Here is an 8,434-nt window from a genome sequence, read left to right as displayed (position 1 = left end):
GATCTATAAATGATCACATGATGTACATTTTGTAAATAAACCTGCACAGTATAAATAATGCTTTAAAAGTCAATATCCTCTGTCATGATCTCAAAAACAATCCAAAAGAAGCAGTAACAACAGTGGCTGCAACCAGCAATCTATTTTCATGACCTTTAGCTGGAAGTCTTCTCAAATTCAACATTGAAAATTCACCATTCCTGATAAAAAGCGTAAGTTACATCTGTTATGATGGCCAATAAAATAAAAGTATTCTTTCTTTACACGGATATTCAACAGCTAAATGTCACTCAAAATGATTGACAGGGTTGGTAAAACCTGGGGAGTATTTCCTGCCACTATTCAAGTTCGAACTGACTGATTATGCACACTGGCGTGACGATTTTGGTCATCCATGTCAAATCAAACCCTCTGGACTAAAGTAACACAAAAATACGACAAGAAAATCCTGAAAAAAAAAAATTTCTTAAGAAACGCTAACTCAATTGGTATATGGTTCACATACATTTTCAAGCCTTGAATCCACAATATAATACAAAAATTACAAAAATTTAAAATGACACAAGAAGAAACGCAGAACAGAATGCTACAATTTTTCCAATGAAGCTATATCTATCCAAATGACATGTTGAGGACCAAAATGAAAATCCATTACATAATCATAATACAAATCTATTAAGTTAGTTTTTGGATGAAATGTTTACAAACTAATTAAGGCACACATGATAAACATCAGCAGTAAATGCATCCAGCACTTATACCACCTCAAGCTGACCAGATCTGCTAAATGGTACAAAATATGCTCATTATTATTGGGGCTTTTCCTATACTTGTATACAGCAGCATTGGTTGTTTACTGTTAATAGTCAGAAACCATTATGTAGATTAGTTTTACAACAACTCTTCAGTGTAACAAGAAACCTAGTACTTACAATTAAGTGGTACTTTTATACAAATAAAAAATCAAAATCAACAAGGGACATCAGTAATAAAATCTAAAAATTTATCTCATATCATACAAAAAAACCTTGGCGCAAAATGTTTCACTGCTAAGATTCCAGCATAGCTTGACATTCCCTAACCTTACATGACCCAACTTGCATTTCCTATCTTGGGCATTACGCTGCTTCTCCTTTATACTCATGCTGCTGGGCTTCATCAACAAATTGTCCCAGGTCCCCTTCATTCAATAAAACAAATAGGGACAGCCTTCAGATCCCCAACTCACGGACTATAACACAGATCCGAACTATACCCCCATATCCCAGCCTCCAGCTAAACTAAAATGAACAATATAAAAATGGAACTCAATACTATACTAATTCGGCTATCTCTAAGCTAAGGGGTTGGTGGCCCAATACAGCTACAGTATACTGGCTCCTTATACGGCAGGAAGTAACCTAATATAGTTGACTCTGTTGCATATCTTGATGTACAAAGCATGATACCAGGGACAGTCTGGATATTCAAAACACAGCTTTTGTAGTTCATATGATACTGAGCTTCATTATAATGGTTGGCCAGAGCTAGTAGAACATATATATATGAACGACAACAAATAAGCCAAACACTTCCCAACTGCACCACCTATTTACACAAGAAACTGACCCCCAAATGGAAAAAACAAGAGCAGTTTGTCACCTAGTGTTTTAAAATATGACCAAGGACCTAATAAGATACTGTAATACAATGCTGATAATGAACAAATGAAAAACATCTTGCACATTACAGAATCCTATGCCACTATAAAAAGATAACCTACTTTGAAGCAAAAAAATAAAAAAGAAACAATTTTGCACTGATAGAATGTAAGACACAAGACACAAAGACTTACAGTACTTTGTTTTATGGAGCAAGTCAGTGAGAGGAAGGATACTGCCACAGAACTGCAGTTATTATGTACAGTACATACATTTGGTAGTTAATCAATCTATGGATGAGGACTAATATATGTTTTTTTTGGAAGTATGCAATATTTAGCTATATTCAATACAGCTCAATGATTATAACAGCATAAATAGAACATGTAAGTACCACTGATACATCTTTCAGCATTTAGGGTCATTTCTACCAAACTGTGAAACTTACTACCAAGTTATTCTTCCTTGAACAATCAATGGCCTCTAATTTTAGTCTCTTACATATATATATATATATATATATATATATATATATATATATATATATATATATATATATATATATATATATATATATATATATATATATATATATATATATATATATATATATATATATATATATATATATATATAATATATATATATATATATATATATATATATATATATATATATATATATATATATATATATAAATATATATATATATATATATATATATATATATATATATATATATATATATATATATATATATATATATATATATATATATATTTTATATACATGAAACTGACTTTTAGCCAGGTAAGACTGACATCTTCGGTTAGGTCATGGGAGGTTAGGTTAGGGTGTCACAATAATTTCAGGAAGGGTTATGGAATGAGGGGGGGGGAAGAGGGTGGGGGTTATGAGAGGTAAAGTCCTCTAGCCAGGAAGAATGTGGCATCCTAGTTTACACAGGAACCATCCCTGTATTCCATTAGCCTTGGTAATTCCCTCCACACAAAGACCTCGATTCCCACTGTAGTCTCCCCTAAAAGTTAATGAAGTGGTAAGGTTAGGTTAGGTTAAGAGGTCGGTGTTTTCCACAAAATCAGAGGATAGCCAAATAAAGAAAACAACCAGAAAGTTATAAGTGAACATATAAAATTAAATCTAAAGTCAACTTTATTTTTTGAAAATTGGAGTTGCAACTGTGGTCCCCCCCATTATGTTAATGCTAGCCTATGGTTTACTGAGTGGAGGATACAAAATTCTCTTGTTTAACCACAAAATAAAAATAGTAAAAATATAACCTCATGTTTTTATAGCAAAATTTGTTGGCCATAATACTGGTACCCTTCTGGCTCTACTGTTGCAAAAGGCCTAATGATTATTCTAGCCTTTGAGTTTTGGTAATTTTTCAGAAGACTCCAGCTGGCCACTTTTGCATGAAAAACCATTTTGGGTTTTTCATGCAAAAATGACTAGAAAATGATATGGCACTAAAAGAACCTAAAAATACCAACCTAACGTAACCTAGGGGTGTTAACTGGTTACTTTTGCCGTATCAGCTATGGAGGGTGGTGGAGGGACGGTATTGTCTTACCTTATGTCATAATTTGATTAATTATTTTTCTCTCTTATTCAGCGAAGGTTTTGTATTGAGAAGAAATTTTTTGTTTTGATGTGTTTTACCTAAGAAAAATATAAATTATAATGTGGGTGGTGTTACGCTACTATTTGGTACCCTACGTTAGGATAGGCCTATGTACATCATCGGGTTTTAGTGTAAACCAAAGAAGTGCAGACATTTCACCTTATTTTAGAATAAAATTCGGGCACGAAGGCCCAAAAATAAATGTATAAGCCTTTAAATATGATCAATAAGCATGTAACCATTCCCAAAAAATAAAGCTGAACCATTTCCGGAAGGTTTCTCAACTGATGTATAGGCCTACGAGCTGAGCTTCTAACAAAAATATAAATAGGAAATATAAACAGGTTACAATAGGCTATAAATGATGTGGTTATGCAAGTTGAAAGGAACATGATATCTGCGTGATATACGGTTACTTTGGTTAGGCCTATAATGGGCCACTTTAGTATCTGAGCTTTGCTCAAAAGTAGGATACTTAATCATAGGCCTAAAGATTTACACCTAAAACACTTTTCATGAAGGTTAACCCTTACTACGAACAAAAAATTAATTTATGAGTTTTCTCTTGTGTTACCTTTCGTATTTTGGAGAAATTTGCATATCACAAATAAATCTGAGACATAAATAAAAAAAATTTCGAATAGTGCACTTATACACTAAACTAAGGAAACGTTTAGCTTATTAAGGATCAACGTCTGGCAACATTTTATGAAATCTCATTTTACCGTTGGTATTTTGGAGTAATTTGCAAATCACATAAATAAATTACGAGGGCAAAATCCACCAACGAGTTAAATAATAAAAAAAAAACTTTTTCGTAAAAGCAAAACACTTATTGTACTATACGAATGAAACGTTTCATTTACTAAATTGGCAGCGTCTGGCATCTTTATAGGTATTGTTTACCAACATTGAAACTCATAAATATCTTTCATAAAAAAAAAATCTTTTGAATAATAATAACTGCTGCATAGTGTATGGTAGGTTAAAGTAAAAATTAAACCATAAACTTTCTTTATGGTATATCACAGTCGGACTTTTTACATAAATACTGAGCGGACTGGAAAGAGGTTCTCTCTCTCTCTCTCTCTCTCTCTCTCTCTCTCTCTCTCTCTCTCTCTCTCTCTCTCTTTTAAATTTTTTTAATTGAATGCTTTACTGAATAAAACAGCGCTGATGGTTATTAAATTACATCTATTGAAGAGACGTATTATAAATGGGAAAAAAAGCACGTTAAACGAAGAAGAAGAAGATTGAAGAGATGTATTATAAAAAAAACAGCCACTCTTTAGACAAAGGTAATGATCGCCGTTCATATGAGCATTGATAACTGTAATCAATACGACACACACATTATGTATATATATATATATATATATATATATATATATATATATATATAGAGAGAGAGAGAGAGAGAGAGAGAGAGAACAGGGCTGGATAATCCAACAATTCTGGTGCCCTCGGGGACTCAGGAACATGTTCTATGATCTGGCTTTGTCAACATCATTATTAGTTACGTAACTGGTTGATAATCGTACTGAATTATTGACTCAAATGTGTTAATAACCATCACACACACACACACACACACACACACAGAGTGTCATAGGCAGATAAACATCAGATCGATATACCTGACTAATACTCATTCAAGTAATGGTCCAGCGATCAATACTATCTACTGTGCAGAAGAAGAAGAAGAAGAAGAAGAAGAAGAAGAAGAAGAAGAAGAAGATCGAAAAACAGTAAGCTTGAAATGAATGGTGAGAAATGTCCGTAGAATTCTTTTGAAAATACACAAAGAAATAATTCCACCGAACGTTAAACAGTAATCCTACGAGGTTAAATCCACCTGAAAAAATTTATTTAACTTCAGTCAAAATGTGAATAATTAATCAGGACACCTACATCGGTCAAAATCGCTGCTAGGATTTCATATTTTCAGAAGTTATTAATCGCGTGCAGGAAACATGGCCTGGACTGGCCGTAGGAGAGACAAATATCACACCCTTATGACGCCACAGTATTGTCCCTCCTTTATTTTTCTTTGATTGCGTTTTAACGTTTACGGGTTAAAAGAGTAGGATTGGCTTCTGGCTTTATTCTTAAGCCACAAGCCTTAAGAGAACCTTACTCTTGGTATAATTACGAATATAAAACAATAGGTTTAATCAACCACGAATATAAAACAATAGGCTAATCAATCAAGAATATAAAACAATAGGTCTAATCAATCAAGAATATAAAACAATAGGCTAATCAATCAAGAATATAAAACAATAGGTCTAATCAACCACGAATATAAAACAACAGGTCTAATTAATCAAGAGTATAAAACAATAGGGCTAATCAACCACGAATATAAAACAATAGGCTAATCAATCAAGAATATAAAACAATAGGTCTAATCAACCACAAATATAAAACAACAGGTCTAATTAATCAAGAGTATAAAACAATAGGTCTAATCAATCAAGAATATAAAACAACAGGTCTAATCAATCAAGAATATAAAACAATAGGTCTAATCAATCAAGAATGTAAAACAATAGGTCTAATCAATCAAGAATATAAAACAATAGGTCTAATCAATCAAGAATGTAAAACAATAGGTCTAATCAATCAAGAGTATAAAACAATAGGTCTAATCAATCAAGAAAATAAAACAATAGGTCTAATCAATCAAGAATATAAAACAATAGGTCTAATCAATCAAGAGTATAAAACAATAGGTCTAATCAACCAAGAATATAAAACGATAGGTCTAATTAACCAAGAATGTAAAACAATAAGTCTAATCAGTCAAGAATATAAAACAATAGGTCCAATCAAGAATATAAAACAAGAGGTCTAATCAATCAAGAAATAAAACAATAGGTCTAATCAATCAAAGAATTCTCATTCGATCAGTTCCTACAACAAACCCCTGCCATCTGGTGGACAGTTCTTCAAATGACACTTTCAACCCAGATTCTCGTTCAACACCAAGAAAAAAAAATGCTTTGTTGCTTTTATTGATAACGGAATGAGATAGTGCATGAGAATTCCGTTATGTAGCGACAGATATCAAGCGGAAGTTCCGATGACCTACATTGCAATTATTGCAGATATAATGAGGGTCATTATTATACTTATCGCCTGCCGTACATGACAGATTACTACTGATGTTCGTAGCTATACGAAAATGGAACAAAATATACATACAATGTTGTGCATACCGGCTCCACACACACACACACACACACACACACACACACACACACACACATATATATATATATATATATATATATATATATATATATATATATATATATATATATATATATATATATACATATATATAAACAGACATACTATTGATAGTTACCTGAAATTCTTTGCCTTGGTCTTATTACCTTTGCAATATCAAGGAACTTCCATATGACATTGCAATGCTCAATCATGCGTTATTCCCATGCAAATCATATTATTATCATGCAAGTATTGCCAATGCAGAATTTTCTCATGGCGTAACTGTATGTAAATTATCATTATTCAGGTGAGCCATATTGTCAAAATGACGACCATATCAGAGTGAAGTTCATTACTCATCTGTTGCTATTCTTCACGGAAGGTGGACCAGTACCCTGGCTTATAAAAATAAATAAATAAATGAGAATAATAATAAAAACATTGATTTCATATCAGTTACCTCTGCTTTTTTCACCAACATTAATTTGGGCAATGTTCCAGAGATCATCTGGACTTGTACATAACATCATCTCCATCCTCATACGATTCGCTTTCCCGAAGATGACCTGTGGAAAATGAAGGCTGCTGAGACTATCCGTGATCTTCCTCGCTCGCTTATCCACGTCATCTCCAGCATTTAAATGAATTATCCTTAAACCGTGTTCAAAGAACCTCAGTAATTTCTTGTAATCTCAGTGGCAATATTGACGTCACGTAAAACGGTCTCCAAGAATTGTACTAGTTAGCACCGGTTTTCTCTTTTTTTTTTTTTACGAGGGTCCAACTTACTGTCACTAGACGCTGGTTTGGTGGTTTTTTTCCTTTCTCCTTCTGTTCTTTCTTATCTCTTTCCCTCCCTGCCTGCCACCCCCTTCCTTTCTTTTCCGGCTTTCCTATGAATCTGCGTCACTTAGCAAGAGTAATGTGACTGTTATTACGGTGACGTGAGCTTGAGAATGGACGTTATAACATATCTCTTTCCGTGCTGGCAAAATGGAGGACATATCTAGCAAACTATAACATTCCTCCAAGCTACTCTAATACACACGATAAGAGACGCAATATGAACTCCTATCACGTAAGTGCATAAGGAAGCAAGATAAGAAATTCATACACTCAGTCGAGAAGTCACGTCAGCGAGAAACATGACACGATCTTCGTATTCTACGTCTTGAAATCAGAAACGTCAAAAAGACAAGAAACTTATCTAATTCAGTTTGGCAAGAACCAGGAAACACGATTAGCCGAAAAAAAAATTAACATTGCTTGAGATTGCAAGGCGACGATGCGTGAAATTATTACAAATCTTTCTCATGGGGTTGCGAAAGTGTCAAATTTTATGTTATATACAATACAGGAGTTCCCGCCAGTGTTGCCAATGTTGACGCCACAAACTGTCTCGCGTTCAATAAAGGCTGCAGTGTTATGCTGTTTGTTAGAGCAATATGTCACTAACTCATATTTCATATTCTTTATTCAACGTAATATGCTTTTGATGTAATGGCCTGTAATTTTATCGTTATCTCAAACTACGTCAATCCTTATCTTATCTTTTTATTTTTTAATAGCTTGTTAATTTTTTATATCAGCATTCTGTCCTGTTCAAGAAACCCTGACTTTCTGTAATAATAATAATAATAATAATAATAATAATAATAATAATAATAATAATAATAATACACCATAGCAGGAAAATGGATAGTACATGCAGTCATTTAATTCATTGGTATATTGAATTAGACTGTACAAATGCTAATACTAAGTTCATTACCCTTACGGTAATATGAAGCATTTTGCAGTTGCAGTCTCTCTCTCTCTCTCTCTCTCTCTCTCTCTCTCTCTCTCTCTCTATATATATATATATATATATATATATATATATATATATATATATATATATATATATATATAT

The 8,434-nt window shown here is 32.9% G+C and overlaps 1 protein-coding gene across 1 annotated transcript in view; it reads left to right on the top strand.

The window, feature by feature from the left end:
• Positions 1-58, top strand: part of LOC136841250 (larval cuticle protein 65Ag1-like) — a 1,307-nt gene extending 1,249 nt beyond the window's left edge. Inside the window, exon 3 of the mRNA XM_067108254.1 lies at positions 1-58. This exon is cut by the window's left edge and continues 384 nt beyond it. The gene's annotated coding sequence lies outside the window, so the exon portion shown is untranslated.
• The last annotated feature ends 8,376 nt before the right edge of the window (positions 59-8,434 follow it).

Source organism: Macrobrachium rosenbergii, chromosome 8 (genome assembly GCF_040412425.1).
Source record: "Macrobrachium rosenbergii isolate ZJJX-2024 chromosome 8, ASM4041242v1, whole genome shotgun sequence".
Lineage (NCBI taxonomy): Eukaryota > Metazoa > Arthropoda > Malacostraca > Decapoda > Palaemonidae > Macrobrachium > Macrobrachium rosenbergii.
This window is presented reverse-complemented; position numbering and strand designations above follow the sequence as displayed.